This window comes from Globicephala melas, chromosome 1 (assembly GCF_963455315.2).
Source record: "Globicephala melas chromosome 1, mGloMel1.2, whole genome shotgun sequence".
Lineage (NCBI taxonomy): Eukaryota > Metazoa > Chordata > Mammalia > Artiodactyla > Delphinidae > Globicephala > Globicephala melas.
Genome location: NC_083314.1, coordinates 69,093,252 through 69,114,774, shown reverse-complemented (window position 1 = coordinate 69,114,774; position 21,523 = coordinate 69,093,252).

The following is a 21,523-nucleotide window of genomic DNA, read 5'->3' as shown; positions in this document are numbered from 1 at the left end:
CCGGCCCCTAAGGCACTCTCTCTGCTCTTGTTTAATGTACCTCTACCAAGAGTAGGGAAGAACGATCCCTAATTATCCTTCAACACCTAATGGAAATTCCCTCTCCCTAATTCCTCTAGGCAGAATAAGTGACTCCTGCTATGTGTTCTCATAGTCCTTTAACACAACTTTACTGTACTTTTATTCATTTAAAAATATTCATTCATTCATTCATGTATGATTTGTGCCTTTTCAGTTATTCATTCATATATGATTTGTACTGCAGATGGTGGATACAGAGATTACTAGGAGACATTCCTTGGCCCTCCCAGAGCTCACAGCCTCAGGAAGCAAACATATGGGTAAGCAAATGATTAGAGCAAGGTGACTGTTGTCATTGGACAAGGTTCTGAGAGCACAGAGGGGAGGAGGAAACTTCCTGAGAAGACTGGTGTAGGCTTCAGAGGAGGCAGACTGTGAAGGGTGGGAAGAATGTTATTAAGTGAACAGTGGCCAAGGAATGAGAGCGAGTAAAACAAGTGCAAAGGTTCCCAGGTGAGCGTGCACACGTGGTGCCGGGGGGAATCTCCGCAGGCTCATCTGGGCTGGGGTGAAGTGTGGGAAGTAGGAGTGGGGGGGGGGGCTCTGGAAGCAGACAGGGCTGAATCACAAGCTTCTAACACACTTTGTAAAGGTAAGTGACCTAAGGCAGACCCTTGAGGATGATCCTGCCAGGTTCCAGGGGAGAGATGATGAGGGCCGACAAGGGAAATGGTTGCAATGAGGGAGAGGTGGGGTCCATTTAAGAGGGGTGGAATTTCAAGGACTTGACACACCAGATTTAGTGGAAGGTCTCTCCCAGGGTTCTGTGAACCTGAGAGCAGGGTTGAGTCTAGCTGGATTCTCTGTCCCCAGTGCCCTCCTCTGCCTGGAGGGGAGTTGTCATGAAGTCCACACTTACCCAGAAAATGAGTGAACAGCAACTCATGACCTCACGGGAAAGAGCTTATCCACTCGGTTCTACATGGGTTTTGATCGAAAAGAGAGGAAGAGAAAGAGAGTGTGGTTAATAAAATACATTGATTTGTGGCCACACAGTGAGGGGTAGGAATGATCCCTGAATGGCTATGCCATTGTCTCCTCCAACTAGCAGCCTCTCCTTACCTGTCAAGACCACAGAACTGTCCAATGTGAACTTGACTTTGGAGATATTTGGCCCACTGTTTGCACCTCTCTTCTTTTTGAACTGCCCTTCCTCCTCAGAAGCTCTTCACCTCCTCTCAATACAGGGCTGCCTATCAGGGCAAACCATCCAGGCCCATCTTTCTCATATAGCACTTAAAAGTTAAATGCTTAAAAAGACATTTACCATAAAGCCCAACAGCACGTAGAAAGTACTCAATAAATGGCAGATATTATTTTTCCCCCACCACTTGAACGAGCTCATTACTTACGACTTTCTAAGTCTCTTCTTTCCATGGGAAAAACAAATCCTTTCTTGTGTGCAAATGAGATTAGCCTTCTTGAGTACGTTTGTATTTTTGTACCTTTGTATTTTTGAATGGGGTCTTTCTGGAAATACAGTGACCTAAACCAAGCAATGGTTCTAATGCTGGGACTTACAGCCCCTGAGGAAGAATGATAGGGAGCTGAGTGCATTTCAGAGCTGTTTGCATGGTACCTGTTTGCATGGTACAGAGATGGCTCCCTACCCAGCTTATGAGGCCTAGCCCCAGAAAGATCATATCGCTCTGGTTTCTGTCTCTTTGTAATGACCATCCAGAATGGCTTCAATGTGTTTTCCATGTGTGGAAGTGGTTGTAACTTTCAAAAGATGGCTTGCTGGGGGATGGGTTTGGGGAGGAGGGTGGGGTCTGGGCAGACGAGGCAACCAGAGATGAACTTTGTGCACAGAACAAAGCATAGGGAAGAGGAAGCAGAAGCCACAATAAAATACGTGTCTCTGCTCCAGCCTTGTCTGCCTTCTTGTTCAGTGCTGCCTCAGAAGGCCCGATTCTATCTGTGGGATGGACGCCATAACAACGCCTGAAAGCCAAGCACATTTCTTTCTGTCTTGGTCCTTCTCCCTCTCCCTCCCAGGTATTTATTATCTCCTAACACACACTTTTCTAGGCCCCGTGGACACAAAGACACTGCAGAAATAGCCTTGGCGAAGGAGCTCACTGACTGGTGAGAAGGGAGATGAGGAAATAGACAATAATAGCAATAATCATCGCAAACACTTAAATTCCCTTTACTATGCACTGTTTGAAGCAGTTTATTTACTTCTTCAATACTTACAACACTATGATGCTATTTTCATTATCCCATTTTGAAAACGGGGGAGACTGAGGGACAGAACAATTAAGTAACTTGCCTAAGGTCACCTATCTAGTGAATGGCCAGGCTGGGATTCAATCAGCCACTTGGCTGGGCCATGCAAACACTTCCCTGACTCTTGACACAGTTGTTTTACTGGAGAGGGTCTCAGCCCTGACTGACACCTCTGGGAAAGCTTCCTAGAGGAGATGATAACTGAATCTTGAAACATGAATACAGGTTTCTCAGGCAAAGGGGGAAGAGGCTTGCAGGGTAAAAGGGGTCTTCCAGGCAGAGGTCATGTCAAAACCTGGAGATATGAGAGGGCGGGCTTGTTCAGAGGATCCCCAGTTGCTCAAGGTCACTGGAGCGAGGGGTACAAGCCATTGTTGCTGGTGCAGAAGCTGAAGAGGTAGGTAGGAGCCAGATCACAAAGGGTCTTCTAGTCCCAGCTGAGAAATGTGGACTCAATTCTGAAAGCTATGAGGAACCTCTGAAGATCTCAAAGATTACCAGACTTGAATTATAGACACCGCTTTATGTGCACTTATGTTTATGTTCATTTCTGAAAGCCACATTGTAAAGTAGGATGGCTGCAAAGAGAGAAGCTATTCTTTCCCTACCAACGCCCTCTCTGCATCCTGTGTCTACCACCCACATATGCTAAGGCGGGCTTTTGCTTGTTCGGTCACGTATGCAACATGTATTCAACAGGTATTTATTGAGCACCTATTATGTGTTAGGAGTGGTGCTGGGTACCAACATTACAAATATGAATGAAGCACAGGGAAGGCAGCGTTTCCTGGGGAAATAGACATAGCAATTCATAGTTTCAAAGCAGTAGGCAAAATGCAATATAGTGGATATATTCAAAGTGCAGAAGATGAACGGCAGAAGAGGCAGTAGGTCTTCATGATTAAGAACACAGACCCTTGAGTTGTGCTGCTCTGGGTTAAGACCCCAGCTCTGCCATGTATTAGCTCTGTGACATGAGGTCAACTCTTTCTTTTCCTGGGGTCTCAGTTTCCTCATCTCACAAAAGCAGATCATAATATTAACAATCTCACAGAGTTGTGGTTAAATGAGTTCACCTTTTAAACTCATTGAGTACAGCACAAAAGTAGGAGCCCTGAAGTGACATTGTTCCCCAGTAGATGTCACTGCTACATAGCGAGTTAGGTGAGATACTATCTGAGTTCAAGTCTACCACTTAATAATCCCTTCAGAAAAGGGCTACATCAATGGCCTCCTCCTCAAAATACAAAATACGGCAGAGAGTAGGATGTGAAATGTACAGGGTTGAGGGGGTGACGATCACCTTTTATAAAAAAGTTCTAAGTCTTTAGATCTACCTCACAGTTTTTAACGTTTTCTGTAGCGGCTCTCTGGGGGAAGCAATTTTTTCCCTGCTTCCTAGAAATCTTGGATGTGATTCCTTCAACTTAGGCTTTGTCAGGAAGCATCTGCTCATTTCCAAGTTTTTCAAGCCGTTTCTGAGAAGGAATGGAATAATGATTGGCAAGTTAAGCATTGAAACCTAACTTTAAAAGGAACTCGGAATGGGGAATGGGACATGGTGACATGGGAAGAAACTTTGTGAGGTAGCAAGAGGCAACTTCACTGGGACTGGCTTTATGGCAACTGGATTTGAGCCTAAAGCTTTATTTTCTATGGGCGAGGGAAGGTCAAAGTTCAGAGATCCAGGTTTTGCCCCATGACCTATATATATCTCAGCTTAGGCATAGCACTGGGTGAATGAATTCTTTCTGGTTCTTAATTCTGACATGACCAGCCCTTGAGGTCAAATGGGTAGGCTGAGACAACAGGGGTCATCATATACTCATTTACTTATCAGAGTTTTACAGAAAATCTCTTTTGGGCCAGACTTTGTATTAGGTGAAGGGATACAGAGATAAATAAGTCCTGGTTCCTTTCTTTTCCTCAAGTCTAGACAGGAGTGGAAGAGCATGGAAACAATAACTCTAACATAAACGATTAAATATTATTTGAGAAGTGTAAACAAAGTCTATAATAAAAGGGAAATGGACATTTTTTGGAAGGATGAATAGGAGTTTGTCATGTGGAGAAGTGAGAGAAAAGCATTCCAGATAGAAGAACCAATGCATACACAAGTATAAAAACTTAAGGGCAAAATTACTGGCAATTGCTCTGAATTGAGAGTGTGGGTACTTGGGTAGACAGATGAGGTGTCACCCTCTAATTCAAGGAGACTGTACTATAGTGTTAAAAAGGCCCCAAAACTTTACAAATGGAATCTTAAAATACTGCAGAGTTGGAGCCGCCCTTCTTTCCTACATGGTTGAGTCTACAACTTGTTTCCTTGCCAGGCAATCCGTGCTCACTTCGTTTCCCAAGGGCCTGGGCTAGAAGGGTAATTTGGGGCTCACAGCACAATTTGCCTTTGCCTTTGCGAAGGACAGCCTTGGTAAAAACAATCAGCCTTAACATGTACCAGATAATAATAATCATGATAATAATAATGGCTAATCTTGTTGAGTGCTGTCTGTCAAGCTCTGTACCAAATGCTTTATGTGTATTATCTCATCATCACAATAATCCTATTAAGAAAGCAAGATGGTGCAGGGTAAACTGTAGAGTTTGGGCTTTGGCCATCTGGAGCCAGACTGCCTGGGTTTGCAGGTTGATTCTATTCCTTATTAACCGTGTGACCTTGGAAAGCTGTTCAACCCCTCCCTGTGTCTCAGTATCTCCATCTATAAAATGGGAATAATAACACTACCTGCCTTTTGTATGTGAGTTCATTTTGAGTGGACACCTCAAGAGCTAAGCTGGGCTGCAGATTGCCCTTGGTGTGCAGAGCCGAGAACGATTTAAAAACCCTGCTTTGTATCCAGCTGGCACCACCCATTCTTCACTTACTGTGAATGAATCCAAGAAATTCAACAGGTACAAGCAATCACCAGAAAGCTATTTGTTGTGATTGGAAAACACTCAAAGAAATGGAGTGCTTCATAGATGATTTAATATTTTAGAGGTAGCACATGCGAATGAGTAAGCTCAGGGTAGATGAGTGCGTTTACATTCTACATCAAGGTTTTACTTAAAGTTTACATTTTGTTTAAATGAAAAGTAAGATCAATGTAACATGGCTTAAACCTTTCTCAGAAATTTATGGCTTCTTTTAATAAACCTCATAAAAACACTTTTAAACATATGCAGCGTTCTTAATGTAATGGTTTCATTCTTGAAATATATAGTATATAGGTTGTATCTAAAATTCTCTAAAAGTATCACAAAGGCTGTAAAAATATTGTTAATGGGAAGAAATCTTTTAGAGGGATAAATATTTTCTTGGAAAAGGGAAAAGCTGTGAACCTTTTAGGCAGGGGAATGCCTTGGTTTTGAAAAATAACAATTTGCCTTTTTTTTTTTACATCCTTTCTGTGGTTCTACTTCAGCCAATTATTAGATTAAAGCAAGCTGTTGCTACGTGCCCTAGAAACTCAGATGGATTTGATGTTGCACCCTAAGTTTGTGAGGACAAGTTCCATTTAAGGCTTTAATGAGGTCAAGGGAACAAAGCAGGAGGCTGGCTGAGTGTTTTGTGTTATTTTAGGACTGGATCTTAGAATTACGAGGCTTGCATAATGCCATGGAAAGAACACAGGATTTAGAGCTATAAGCTCTCAGTTTGAGACCTGGCTCTGCCATTTACTAGCTTTGTGACCTTGGCATAATCACTTAGATGCTCTGAGGCTCACTTTTTGGGGGTCTAGAAAACAGGGTCAAGAATACCAGCTCTAGCCACTTTGTAAGTATAGTGTGGAATCAAATGAGGTAATGCATGAGAAAGTGCTTTGGGAGCCAGAAAGATAGAAAGAGCACATAGACTTTATTTGCTGGACAAACATTTGTTGAACACTTACTATGTGCAGATACAGAGCACAGCCTCTAAACCATTCTACACAGATAAGTCTCTTCTATTATTTAAGAGAAACAGTTGCATCCTTCTTCGGTGAGCCGTTTCCCTCTCTGGAGATTGCAACCAGCAGAAAATTTTCCATTAAGTATAATTTAAGATACATATAGCTGTGAATTATAGGGAAGCATGCCATGCTATAGATGGAAAAAATATTGAGTCCAACTTCTTTACAGCACAGATGAGGGAACAAAGATCCAGAAGGGGAGATGGTGTGCCCTGTTAAATTCAGTTTTCATCTGCTATAAGCCACAATTCTATATACAGATATAGTAAAATAAGAAAAACAATACTTATCCTACCTACTGCACAGACTCATACTGAGTGAAGAAGGGAATTGTGGAGGATGAACCTGGAAAGATAGGTTAATATCAGTCCAAGAGAGATCTTGTATATATGTTTTGGAATTTAGAGATTACCCTGAAAATATGGGAGTCCAGTAAAATATTTTAAGTAAGAGAATTACAGAATTAGGTGTAAGTTTTAGAAAAATGACCCTGGGACAGTACAGAAAATGAACTGGCTCAAGTCATGGCAGGGGACAAGGAATCATGTTGAAGGCAGTTATAGAACGCTGAAGAGAAATAATGGTTTGAACGGAGGAGTGTCAGTGGGGTTGGGCTTCTAGGTCTCTGGCTTGGCAAATAAGGTGGGTGATAATTTTCACTGAGAAGAAAGGAGGAGGAGTTTATCTGGGGGAAGATTGAGGTTAGGCTGACACTGAGGGGCAGGTGTAAAGATAGGTAGTTGAATATGATCCTTGAAGTTTGGAAAAAGCTTTGTGCTAAAGACATTTATTTGCTATTTCTAATTCCTATGATGAACACAGTTTAGGCTCCAGTGTACATTGTTGAGAGAAAATAAGATATAGGGCAGAAAATAATAAAAACAACTAATAAATTATTTAGCCCTTTTTATGTGTCAAGCACTGTATTAATTTAACATCTTATTTCTCACATCAACCCTATAAGGTAAGAATTAAGCCCATTAAACAATTGAGTAATGAAGGATCAGATAGGTTATGATATAATTAATAGTCATATTAAGCCTTATAAGCAAGGACTCAAAAGGAGATCTATCTGCCTTCACAGGCATATGCTTTTACTCAGATGATACTTTTCTGGGACAGACATACCTGGGTTCAAATCCTGACTGCCACTCATTTGTTGTACAAACTTGGTCGAGTAATCAGACCTCCTAAGTCTTCTATTAATTCGTGTATGAAATGTAGTTAAAGACACCTGCCTATCTATCTCACAGAGGGGATAAGGGAATAAGTGAGATTACATATGAAAAATTCTTAAAATAATGCCTGTCATGATGTGTACTCAATAAACAATGATCTAATTGGTTTCTCTAATTACAGTCTTTCCCTCTGTATGTCTGTCCTTCAGAATGTTATTATCGTTTATTTAAAGACATGCAGAGAGTTCTGATTTTAGTGTCATCCCATTCCACCACTAGTGATATCAAAACAAAACACACTCTTTGAGTCAGTAGTCATCTAATAAAAGATAGAAGAAGTCGTCAAGGACTTCTCACCCCAAAGAAAATAAATAAATGAGAAAAGATACAAATGAGCTTGGCTTGGAGCTTCCAGGACCTTGGCAGTTTGGAGCTGGATCCTCAGTGGTCTGGAGCCAAGATTTGGTCAACTGAAATTAAGAAGCTGAGGCTAGATTCATTTAGCAATACTAAAGGATTACTAAAACTTGGAGTGGCAATTAGATGAGGAAGTGAGCTATGAGATAAAACCCTCCAAATTGGCTAACATGGTCCTAAATAGATGTCTTCTGACTTATTAGTATAAAGAGAGGAAAACTATCCCCATTTTAGGCCTTTAGGTCTCTCACAGATTGCCAAACAAACAAGAAGGCAAGCTACTATGTGTGAGAGCAGAAAAACAAACAAACCAAAAACCAAAAAAACTGATTTTGACCACCAAGGAGTGAAGATGCTGAAGTTGTGAGGTAGAGGATATATAAGAATTCTCTATGAGCTTAAAACAAACAAACAAAAAAACTATCAGGAATTTAAAAAAATGATTTAAAAAAGAAACAAATGAAACTTCTAAATATTAAAAGAAGTTTAATATCTAAAATTTAAAATATCTTATGAGATAAACAAACAGCAGATAAGACAAAGTTGAAGGGTGAAATAGTTTAAAAAAAAGAAATAAAAGAAAATAAATATATGAAAAATAGAATGAGAAAGTCATTTTCTGGAGTTTTGGAAAACACCATAGTGATAATAGGAAAGAGACAATATTTAAAGAGATGATGGCTGTGAATTTTCTAAAACTGATGAAAAACACACATCTACAGACTAAGGAAGCAAAATATATCTGAAGGGGTTTAAAATTTTTCTCTTACAAGATGAGAAAAGTGCTTACCATAAAAGAAAATGTTGATAAACTTGGCTATGTTAAATTATTATCTTCTGTTAATCAAATAAAATCACACGTGAAATGAAAAGACAAGATCTTCAATTACTGTGTTGTCTTGTTTTGAGGACATTTTCAAGGGCAGTCAAGAATCTAGTTATTAGCATGCTGAAGAACTCCCTAGAAGTGTATGAAAGGTTTTAGTATTAATTTATTTTATCTTGGTTTACACTCTTGCATGTTTAATCTGAGGACTCACGGCTTTTCTCAAATCTGAAAAATTATCAGATATTAGCTCTTTAAATGTGCTTTTTTACCATTCCTTCTTTACTCTTCTGAGATCTATGTTGGAGTCTATCAGTTTATCCTCCATGCCTTTTGACTTCTCTTCCATTAAAAAAAAATTCAATCTCTGTTTTAATAGAACTATACTGCCAAACTAAATAAGGTGAAAAGTGGGATAATCAGTCAAAAATACTAATGAAAGATTAGTGTTGTTTAGGTACAGTAATGCTGCCTTTCAAAATTATACTTTTCTTTCATTTGAAATATTTCTTTCTTTTTTTTTTTTTTTTGTTTTGCGGTACGCGGGCCTCTCACTGTTGTGGCCTCTCTCATTACAGAGCACAGGCTCCAGATGCACAGGCTCAGCAGCCATGGCTCACGCGTCCAGCCACTCCGTGGCATGTGGGATCTTCCCAGACTGGGGCATGAACCCGCATCCCCTGCATTGGCAGGCGAACTCTCAACCACTGTGCCACCAAGGAAGCCCTGAAATATTTCTTTTTGTAGAGCCACTATGGAGAACAGTATGGAAGGTCCTTAAAAACTAAAAATAGAGCTACCATATGATCCAGCAATCCCACTCCCAAGCATATATCTGGAGGAAAACGGTTTGAAAGGGTACGTGCACCTCAATGTTCATTGCAGTGCTGTTTACAATAGCCAAGACATGGAAGCAACTTAAATGTCCATCAACAGATGAATGGATAAAGAAGATGTGATATTTATATACAATGGAATATTACTCAGCCATTAAAAGTAATGAAATAATGCCATTTGCAGCAACATGGATGGACCTGGAGATTATCATACTAAATGAAGTCAGACAGAGAAAGACAAATATCATATGATATCGCTTATATGTGGAATCCAAAAAGATGCTACAAATGAACTTATTTACAAAACAGAAACAGATTCACAGACTTAGAGAACAAACTTATGATTACCAGGGGGGAAGGGGACGGGGAGGGATAGACTGGGAGTTTGTTATTGACATGTATACACTGCTATATTTAAAATAGATGACCAGCAAGGACCTACTGTGTAGCACAGGGAAATCTGCTCAGTACTCTTGACTAACCTAAATGGGAAAAGAATTTGAAAAAGAATAGTTACATGTATATGTATAACTGAATCTCTTTTCTGTACACCTGAAACTAATACAACATTATAAAGCAACTATACTCTAATATAAAATTAAAATTTAAAAAAATAAAATATTTCTTTGTGCTGTGTTTTGGATGAATTCTTCAGTATTAATAAGTATTCCACTACTCTTTGTATCAAATCTAGTAGTTAGCTGTATATTTTTCATTTCCAGGATTTTTTTTTTTTTTTTTTTGCGGTACGCGGGCCTCTCACTGCTGTGGCCTCTCCCGTTGCGGAGCACAGGCTCCGGACGTGCAGGCTCAGCGGCCATGGCTCATGGGTCCAGTCACTCCGCAGCATGTGGGATCTTCCCGGACCGGGGCACAAACCCGCATCCCCTGCATCGGCAGGCAGACCCTCAACCACTGCACCACCAGGGAAGCCCACCCAGGATTTTTTTATTGCCTTTCTTTAAAACAAAAACTCTCTCTTGTTGTTTCACAATGTTTTATTTTTATTGCAAAGAATAGGATTTCTTCCTTTATGTGAGGATGTTAACTGTTATTTTAAAGTCATTTTAATTGGCTCTATTGATTTTATTTAATCTCTATGAGTTAATTTCCTAATTGTTGATTTTGATGGCTTTCTTAACATTTTTTTTCCTTATACTTTTTTAGCTTTTTGTTTTACCTACTCATCTTCTGTGGAAATCCCACTTTACATCATTTTTATCTTACTCTTCCCTCCATAGTAGTTTTAAGTGTGGTTTTAATCACCCTTATCAAGAGTCATCTTAGGGTTAAAAGCTCCTACTACATTTTTATATTCTAGATATTGCAGATCTAGTCACCAATCTGGGTGGCCTGACTCAGGTTTGGCTAAGAAACTGTGTCTGTTTCCTCCTTCCTCTCCAAGTAAGCAGCTTTATATAATTCAAACATAGAGAGTGTTTGACCCTCTTAACAAGTAGGAGACACTCACCTCATAGTTGGTTTTTAATTGTAAGATTGGTTCTGGTTTCATTCTTCACGAAGGGCACATTTCAGTCCCCATTACTCAACAAAGTTGTAGCTTTTCATTGCCTTTGCCTCTTTTGGGAGCTGAGTTTAGAAGATCTGCAGATTTAGCACCATTTACTTTCTTGGGCTTCTATTCCAGTTCTGTTCCACGGAGATATTTATTTTATTTTAGAGCATTGAAATATATGTGGAGATGGAAATTGCCCTGGAAACATGAACTCCTCATGCTATTTTTAAAAACTGCTTTAGTGAGTTGTAAGCAGCTACAAAAAATGGTACATACAGAGAGTGTATAATTTGATAAATTTTTGTCCATGTATACACCCTTGAAACTGTCACCAAAATCAAGATAATGAACACACCCAACACTTCCAAACATTTTCTCATTTCCTACCTAACACAGCTCCTCACACCCTACACCCATCCTCATGCAACCACTGATGTGTTTTATATAGATTAGCTGGCACTTTCTCAAATTTTATATTAATTGTACCAAACAATATTTACTCTTTCTCGTTGGTCTGGATTCTTTCACACACAATGATTATCTTGAAAATCATCCATGTTGGTGTGTGTTTCATAAAATATATGACAATAATATAAAGGTCAGGAGAGGAGAAATGGAAGCATACTGATGTAAGGTTGGAATATTACACGTGAAGTACAATAATATTACTTGAAGGTAGACTGATAAATTAACAATAGTATAAACTCTAAAACAATCACTAAAAATACAGAATAAAGAGATATAGCTAGCAATCAAACAAGAGCTATATACTTCGCTCATGGATTAGAAGGCTCAACATTGTTAAGATGTCAATTGTCCCAATATTGATGAATAACCTAACACAATTCCAATAAAAATCCTAGCAAGTTTTTGTGAAAGTTAATTTTAAATTCATTTGGAAATACAAAGGACCTAGAATATTTCAAATAACCATGAAAAAAGAATAAAGTTGGAGGACTTACACAACCTGACTTTAATACTTATTATAAAGTTACATTAATCAAGACAATGTGGCATTAGTGTAAACACAAACAAATGAATGTAATAGACTAGACAGTCCAGAAATAGAAGCACCCTATGTGGTCAATTGATATTTGACAAAGGTGCAAAGGCAATTCAGTGTAGAAAAGATAGTCTTTGTAACAAACAAAGGTCGTAGCAAGTGGATACCCACACATAAAAAGGTAAACTTATATCTTTATTTCATGCCAAACTCAAAAATTAATTCAAGACAAATCATATGCCTAAAGGTACTATTTAAAATTATAAAACTTCTAAAAGGATAAAAATTTTGTGACCATGTGTGTGGCAAAGGTTTTTAAAATATGACACCAAAAGTATGGTTCATAAAAGAAAAATCAATAAATTCAATTTTATCAAAAATTAAAACTTCTGGGAATTCCCTGGTGGTCCAGTGGTTAGGATTCTGTACTTTCATTGCTGAGGGCCCAGGTTTAATCCTTGGTCAGGAAACTGAGATCCCACAAGCCATGTGGCACTGCCAAAAAATATATATATTTAGAAGCTTTTAAAAAAACGAAAAGTTCTGCTCATCATTAAGAGAATGAAAAGACAATCCCAACTGGAAGAAACATTTTTAAGTATATATATAACTGTTAAAGAACTTGTATCAGCATACATAATGAACACTTAAAATACAGTAAGAAAACAAAAACCCAATAACAAAATGGGGAGAAGATGTGAACAGATACTTCACCATAGAGGATATATGGATGGTAAATAAGCACATAAAAAGATGCTCAGCATCATTAGTGATTAGAGAAATGCAAATAAAACCACAGAAAATGCAACTTCAAACCTAGTAAACTGGTTAAAATTTAAAATACTGACCATGTCATGCGTTTGCAAGGATGTGGAAGAACCAGAACTCTAACAAACTCCTCTGGCAAACTAAAATGACACTTTGGAAAACTTTTAGGGGGGTTCTTAAAAAGTTAAAGATATATCTATCACATGATCTAATCATTCCACTCCTAGGTAAATATTCAAGGGAAATGAAAGCATAAGACTTGTATGCCAATGTTTGGGGAAGTTTAATTTGTAAGAGCCAAGAACTCAAAACAAGACAAATTTCCATCAACAGGTGATTAAATTAACAAATTAAATTAAATTAACAAATTTAAATTAACAAAGTTATGTAATTGGTCCTTCTAAGCCTTTAGGTGTTCTTTCCCTGGGGTTTTACTTAAGCGGTTATCCTTTAACAATATTTAAATAACAAGAAAAAGCCCTTATATATTTACCCATATAGTTACCATTTCCAATGCTCTTCATTCCTTTATATAAATCCATACTTCCATCTGGTGTCATTTTCCTTCTGCCAAAGGCTTCTTTTTGAATTTCTTGTAGTGTGAATCTTTTAGTCATCAATTCTCTGTTTTTTATGTCTGAAAATCCTTCAATTCACCTTCCCTCTTGAAAGATACTTTCACTGGGTATAGAATTCTAGGTTGACAGATTTTTTTCTCTCAATACTTTAAAGATGTCATTTTGTTCTTCCCTCACTTGCATTATTTCTGAAAAGAAGTCTGTTGTCATCCTTATCTTTGTTCCTGTTTGTATGTTACTGGCATGTAATATGTCATTTTTCTTCAGCTACTTTTAAGATTTTTTCTTCATAACTTGTTTTGAACAGTTTGATTATGATGAAACTTTGTGTAGTAGTTTTCTTCATTTTTTTTTGTTTGTTTGTTTGAGTTTCAGATTTGTTGAGCATCTTCCATCTCTGAGTTTATGTTTTTCATCAAATTTAGAAAAAATTTGGCCATTAGCTCTTCAGATTATTTTTCTGTTTCTTCTCTTTGCATCTCCTTCAGGGCTTGTAATTATACATATATTAGGCCCCTTGAAATAGCCCCACAAGTGATTGATACCCTTTTCTCTTTTTTTCTTTCTTTTTCACTTTGAATACTTACTATTGCTTTGTATTCAAGTTCACTAACATTATCTGTGAAATTTTCTGATCTGCCATTCATGCCAACCAGTGTAGATTTTTATTTCACACAGTATAGTTTACATATCTAGAAGTTTTATTTGCATTATTTTAACACCATCCATGTCTCTATATAATGATTTGAACATATGGAATACAGGCATAATAATTGTCTTATTGTCCTTGTTTGCTAATTCTAACATCTGTATCAGTTCTAGGTTGATTTTCACTGAGTGATTTTTCTCTTCATTGTGTGTAGTATTTTCCTGCTACTACTATGCATGCATGGTAATAGTTTATTGGATGCCACACATTGATAATTTTACCTGTTGAGTGCTAGATGTTTTTGTATTCTTGTAAATGTTCTTGAGCTTATTAAGGCAAGGTCTTCTGACTACACTACCTGATGCCCCATTATTTATGAGGTTTCCAGTTTGACTGGTAGAAACAGTCCTGCATATGTACCATGCACTATTACATCTAATTCTTTGTAGAAATTCTTTCCCTAGTCTCAGGTAGTTACCTCAAGGCATATGCTAATCAGTACTTGATGAAATCTTAAGATGTACCCTCTGTAGACCGTTGAAGTTCTTTTTCTTTGTAGCTCCCTCTTCTCTAGTAGTCTGTCTTATGGACCCTAGTCTCCTTTCTCCTTCTAGTCTCTTAATTCTGTCTTCTCATATCAGACAGTCTCCCAGGCTCTCTCTGTCTGGATTCTTCCTCTGTATTATTCAGGGTTCTCCAGGAAAAACAGAACAAATAGAATATATGTGTGTATATATATATATATATATATATATATATATATATATATATAAAAGAGAGATTTATTTTAAGGAATTGACTCATCTGATTAGGGAGGCGGGCAAGTCCAAAATCAGCAGGGTAGGCTGGCAGGCTGAAGACCCAGGGAAGAGTCAAGGTTGGAGTTCAAGTCCAGAGGCCATGTACTGGTAGAATCCCTCTTGATTGAGGGAAATCCGTTTTTGTTCCATTAAGACCTTCAACTGATTGGACAATTCTTTCCCATATTATAGAGAACAATCTGCTTCACTCAGAGTCTACCAATTTAAATGTTTGTCTTATCCAAAAAACACCCTCAGAGAACATCCACAATAATGTTTGACCAAATATTTGGACACCGTGGCCTAGCCAAGTAATACCTAAAATTAACCATCACACCCTCCTTACACTGCAGATTGGAAACTCTCTCAAGGTGGTTATCTGGGGCAGTTCTAGTGTTCACCTAATTTGGTTTTCATTTCTCAGGATGGGATCACTGTCCTTTGTTGCTTGATGTTCAATGTCCTATTTTAAATATTTTCTCTTTTCTAAAAATTACTTCATGTGGCGGGGCGGTAAATCCAGTTCCTTTTATTCCATCTTGTCTGGAAACAGAAGTCTTCTATTTATCTTTTTATGGTTATATTTTCTCTCTGAATCTCATTTTGGAATTTTATTTCTGTTGCTATTTCTCCAAGTTCTTTAGTCTTTTCTCCTGCAATATGTATTCTGTTGTTAATCCCATCCAATTAGTTTTCATTTCAGATACTATAGTTTTTGTTTCTGGAAGTTCAATTTATGTTTTTTTTAAACCATATTCCATGTCTTAATCTAAATTTTCAATATCTCTCTAGTTTCTTGAACATGTAAAAAACCAGAACATATAAAATTTGTTTTATGACTTGTCTACTCATTACATCATCTGTATCACTTCTTGGTCAGTTTCAAATGGATTTATTTATCCGCATTATGGGTTATATTTCCCTGCTTCTTTGCATGTCAGGTAACTTTTGATTGGATGCCAGACATTGTGAATGTCACTTTTTTTTTTTTTTTTTTTTTGTGGTACGCGGGCCTCTCACTGTTGTGGCCTCTCCCGTTGCGGAGCACAGGCTCCGGACACTCAGGCTCAGAGGCCATGGCTCACGGGCGCAGCCACTCCGTGGCATGTGGGATCTTCCAGGACCGGGGCACGAACCCGTGTCCCCTGCATCGGCAGGCAGACTCTCAACCACTGCGCCACCAGGGAAGTTGGAATGTTACTTTTTGTGTGACAGATGTTTTTGTGCTCCTAAAAGTCTTCTTGAACTTTGTTTTGCAAAGCAGTTATATTACTTGGAAATTATTTAATCCTTTTGGACTTTGCTTATAAGCTTTCTTTGGTGGGATCAAAACGTGTTTAGCCTAACTTTGCCCCTTTACAAAGGTAAACTCTTATGAGTACTCTACCTGATGGCCCATCAGTTATGAGATTTTCTAATTTAGCTGGTGAGAACAGGAAATATTCTTGGCTCTGTTTAAAGTTAAGTAATTGGTCCTTCTAATCCTTCAGGTGGTTCTTTCTCTGGCCTCTGCTACTTTCCTTAAACATAATTGCTCATCTGTACTAAGCTAAAGATTCAAGGAGGGCTGTCTGCAGATTTCAGGTGTTCTGTCCCTATATAGCTCTCTCTTCTTCAAGATTCTTCCCTGAAAACTCTCACTGCCTTAACCTAACTGTACTTCCAGTTCCATTTTCTCAACTCAGATAGGCGGCCGGTTTTGTCTGGGTTCCCTCTCCCTGTTCTGTGCTCTGGATACTCTTTCCAGGCAGTAATCTGGGAAGATCATAGGGCTTATATCGTTTGGTTCCTGTTTCTGAGGTTTTCTTGTCTTTTGTTGACTCATAGCTAATTTCTTAAAATACTTTGTTTTATATATTTTGTGTGGTATTTGTTTCAAGGAGAGGGTAAATCCAATCCCTGTTTGTCTAGAATAATAATTCTCACAATGCTATCTTGACCAGATGTCAGGGAGATATTGAATATGCTGAAAACTGTTGAATTGAAACATAAACACTGAAGCCAGGTGTTAAAGATCATAGAGTTGAGAAAGGCACAGATCCATGGAAGAAGAGTAAGGGGACTCAAGGAACTGTATAGTCTCTTCCTACTTTGGAATGTGGTCTCTGGTGAGAACTGAGTCAACTGTTGAACTATTTAATCCAATTACTAAGGTCAACTCTTAGCCATGCCAAAGTTCTTTTTCACAAGATTGTATTGCTCCTCTGGCCCTCTTAGGAAGCTCTGAGAACCCATGAACTACGCAGCTCCACTGTATAGCTCTTGAGTACTAGAAAAACCACAGTGACAGACAATGTGGTCTAGTCTGGAGCACTCAGAGATACATGGCTTGAAAAGCCATCAGTCAAAACTGATTTAGCTCCAGGAACTGAAAACCAAAATGTTTACTAGTCTCATAGGGCTGCTGTAATCAACCACTACAAACTTGGTAATTACTACAAACAGAAATTTATTCTCTCATAGTTCTGGATGTTAGAAGTCCAAAATGAAGGTGTTAGGAAGGCCATGCTCCCTCTGAAGTTCTTCCTTGTCTCTTCTAGCTCCTGGTAGGTCATGACATTCATTGGCTTGTGGCAACATAACTCCAATCTCTGCCTCTGTCTTCACATGGCCTTCTTCCCAGTGAGCTGGTTGTTAATACACATTCTGAATGCCTCACATTGCTGCAGACTTGAAAATTCTGCCCCACCCTCTCCTACACTTTTCTTAGTTCTCCTGATTCCTTCTCTCTGCCAAGAAATCTTACTGAATTGGTTGTTTAGCGTAGTAGTTATGAGCATAAACTCTAGATGCAGACTGTCTAGGCGCAACCATAGCTCGACTATAAAATATTTGTGTAACCTTGAGTAAGGTTTAAAACATTTTTGTCTCAAATTCTCTTCTGGAAAATGAAGACAATAATAGTACACCTACCTCAAATGGTTACTCTGTGGGTTTACTGAGCTAATATATACATCAAATACTTAGAGCAGTGCTAGGCATATAGTAAGTATCATAAAAATGTGAGTTGTTATTTTTGGAAAAGATCACTAGGATTCCATTTCAGCAGACTGAGACTATCATAGAGGCTGATTCAGATTGTTTCCTGTCTCTGAAATTCCCCTGTCCTTTCTTGCTTGATAGCAAATGATTTGAAAATCGTTGTTTCATTTATTTTGTATGTTATTTTATAAGTTTCAAGGAGAAGGCTAAACTTAGTCCCTGTAACTTCAAGTTGTCTGAAAGCAGAAATCTCACTGTGCTATCTTAACTAAAAGTCAGGAAAGAAAGTTAATCCTTATAAGAAACTGGATTTCTGTAGTACATAGAAACAGAAAGTTAAACAGAATGGGGTGCTAAACTTCTGAAAAATTTCTTCGTAAACTTGCCTGGATTCCATTTTTAATTTGCTTTCAGCCAAAGTGCCAGTGAATTATGGCAGTAGTAAATGTATGTAGATATCAGAGCTCACATCTCATAAACTTTCTCTTCATGCTGATCTGATATTACATCACAGGAACAATGAAAAATATTATCCCTAGCACCATTTTCTCTGTAGGTACCATCACATTATTCATTCATTCATTTATTTTGGAATAAAGTTGTTATAAGGAAAGTAGTGGGAAGTGGCTTGGTCCTGGATATATTTGGGACATATTTATTTTTGACATGACATCCTGAAGAATTAAATGTAGAGTATGAAGGGAAAAGAGCAATCAAGGATAATGACTGGGTTTTGTGCCTAACGAAATGAGTAGAAAATGCTGTCATTTACTAAGATGAGGAACACTAGATGAGGAGTAGATTAGTAAGATGAGGCTGATAGGAAAGCAAGAGCTGTGTTTTGACTATGTTATGTTTCAGATACCTATTAGTCATCCAAGAGGAGATGACAAATACAGTTAAGTCGCCTACATATATGAATGAGTTCCATTCCGAGAGTGCATTCTTAAGTCCGATTTGTTGGTTAAGTCCAAGAAAGTTCGCCTAGGTACCCAACTAACACAATCGGCTATATAGTACCGTACTGTAAAAGATTTATAATAATTTTCACACAAATAATACATAGAAAACAAACAAAAAATAAAATATTTTTAATCTTACAGTACCTTGAAAAGTATAGTAGTACAATACAACAGCTGGCATACAGGGGCTGGCATCGAGTGAACAGGCAAGAAGAGTTACTGACTGGAAGAGGGAGAGGAGGTGGGAGATGGTAGAGCTGAAGGATCATGGAGGGTAAGCTGCAGTTTCACTCACACCTGACGATGGCATGCACAGGTTCTGGTTCCTTGCTGGATTCAATTCTATCTACCCTCTTGAAAAAATGATCCAGTGATGTCTGGGTAGTAGATCTTTTCTTCTCATCATAGGTAACACGGTGGCACTGGATTGCATTCTGAATGGCTGCTGCAAACTTCATGTACCGTTCTATGTTCAGGCCCTGTGCCTCAAACACTAGCAGTGCCTACTCAAATAAAGAAAATCTTCTTGCCATTTCCAGTGTCATGAATCTCTTCAGTTCTTCAGTTACTTCTTCTTCCTCTTGTTTTTCTTCATCCTTTCTCTGGGCCTCCAATTCTATCATCAGGTCTTCAACGCACATTTGCCTCTTTGAAAGTTCCCAACTTGAAGGTTTGTATGTAAGGGACTTACTATAAGCATTTGGATTTACAAACTCAACATAGAGGTCCAGGCTGGAGATATGGTTTTGGGAATCTTAAATTTTATATATATATATATACACACACACACACACACACATATATATACACATATATAATATAATTTATAATTATATATATTTATAATTATAATGTATAATTATACATATAATATATATAATATTCATAGCACTCAGGAAGATCATCTGAGGAGAAAGTGTAGAAGGCCAAGGGCAGATCCTTCAGATCCTTGGAGTGCTACAACATTTAAGGATGTTGCAGAGAAGGAGATGCCAATTAAGGGATTGAGGAGAAGGTCAGGAGAAAATTGGATGAATGCCATTTCCTTGGATGTTTAGAGAAGAAGGTATTACAAGAAGGAGGGTGTGATCAATTGAGTCAAATGCTGGAGAGAATTTGAATGAGATGAGCACAGCAAACTGACTATTGTGTTCTGGTAAGATGGAAGTTATTGGTGACCTTGAAGAGTCCTATTTCAGGACTCAGAGATGGGACAAAAGCACAATGGGAGTGGTTGAGAAGGAGACAGAATTTGAGGAAAAAGAGTCAGTAGGTATGTACAACTCTTTTGAGGTATTTTGTTATGAATAGGAGCAAAAAAATGAGATGAAAGCTGCTGGGGAAGTCAGGGTCAAGGAGAGTTTGTTTTTCTTTCCTCAGATAGGTGATATTAAACCATGATGTTAAGGTTTATTAAGGTATATTTTTTCTTTAGATCTGTCTCCTAGAGTAATGGAAATAAAAGGAAAAATAAACAATTGGAACCTAATTAAACTTAAAAGCTTTTGCGCAGCAGAGAAAACCATAAACAAAATGAAAAGACAACCTATGGAATGGTAGAAAATATTTGCAAATGATGTGACTGATAAGGGATTAATTTCTAAAATATACAAAAGCTTGTACAGCTCAATATTAAAAAAAAAAACCTCAATCAAAAAAAATGGGCAGAAGTAAACCCATACTAAATAAGCATTTCTTCAAAGAAGACATACAGATGGCCAACAGGCACATGAAAAGATGCTCAACATTACTAATTATTAGATAAATGCAAATCAAAACTACAATGAGGTATCACTTAGCACCAGTTAGAAAGGCCATCATCAAAACATCTAGAAATAATAAATGCTGGAGAGGGTGTGGAGAAGAGGGAACCTTCCTACACTTCTGGTGGGAATGTAAATTGATACAGCTGCTATGGAGAACAGTATGGAGGTTCCTTAAAAAACTAAAAATAAAGTTACCATCTGATCCTAGATGGTAGGATCCCACTCCTAGGCATATATCTGGAAAAGATGAAAACTCTAATTAGGAAAAATACAGTCACCCCAATGTTCATTGCAGCAGTATTTATAATAGCCGAGACATGGAAGCAGCTAAATGTCCATTGACAAATTAATGGATAAAGAAGACGTGGGGGATATATATATATAAATGGAATATTATTCAGCCATAAAAAAGAATGAAATAGTGTCATTTACAGCAACATAGGTGGACCTAGAGCTTATCATACTTAGTGAAGTAAGTCAGACAGAGAAAGACAAATATCATATAATATCACTTACATGTGGAATCTAAAAAAAAATGATACAAATGAGCATATTTACCAAATAGAAATAGACTCACAGACAAAGAAAACAAACTTCTGGTTACCAAAGGGGAAAGGAGGAGAGGGATAAGTTAGGCATTTGGGATTAACAGATACACACTGCTGTATATGTACTACTCTATATCTACCACTACTACTACACACTACTATATACAATAGATTAAAAAGTGCCCACTGTATAGCACAGGGAACTGTATTCAATATATTGCAAGAACCTATACTGGAAAAGAATCTGAAAAAGAATATATATATATATTTTATAACTGAGTCACTTTGTTGTACTCCTCAAACATTGTAAATCAACCATCCTTCAATTTTAAAAAAGGCAAAGAGTTTAAGGTTGACAGAAAGCGAGTGATCATGGTGTCACACTATGAAATCCATGCTGAGTAAGTTGGGTAATAAGGATGTAAGGA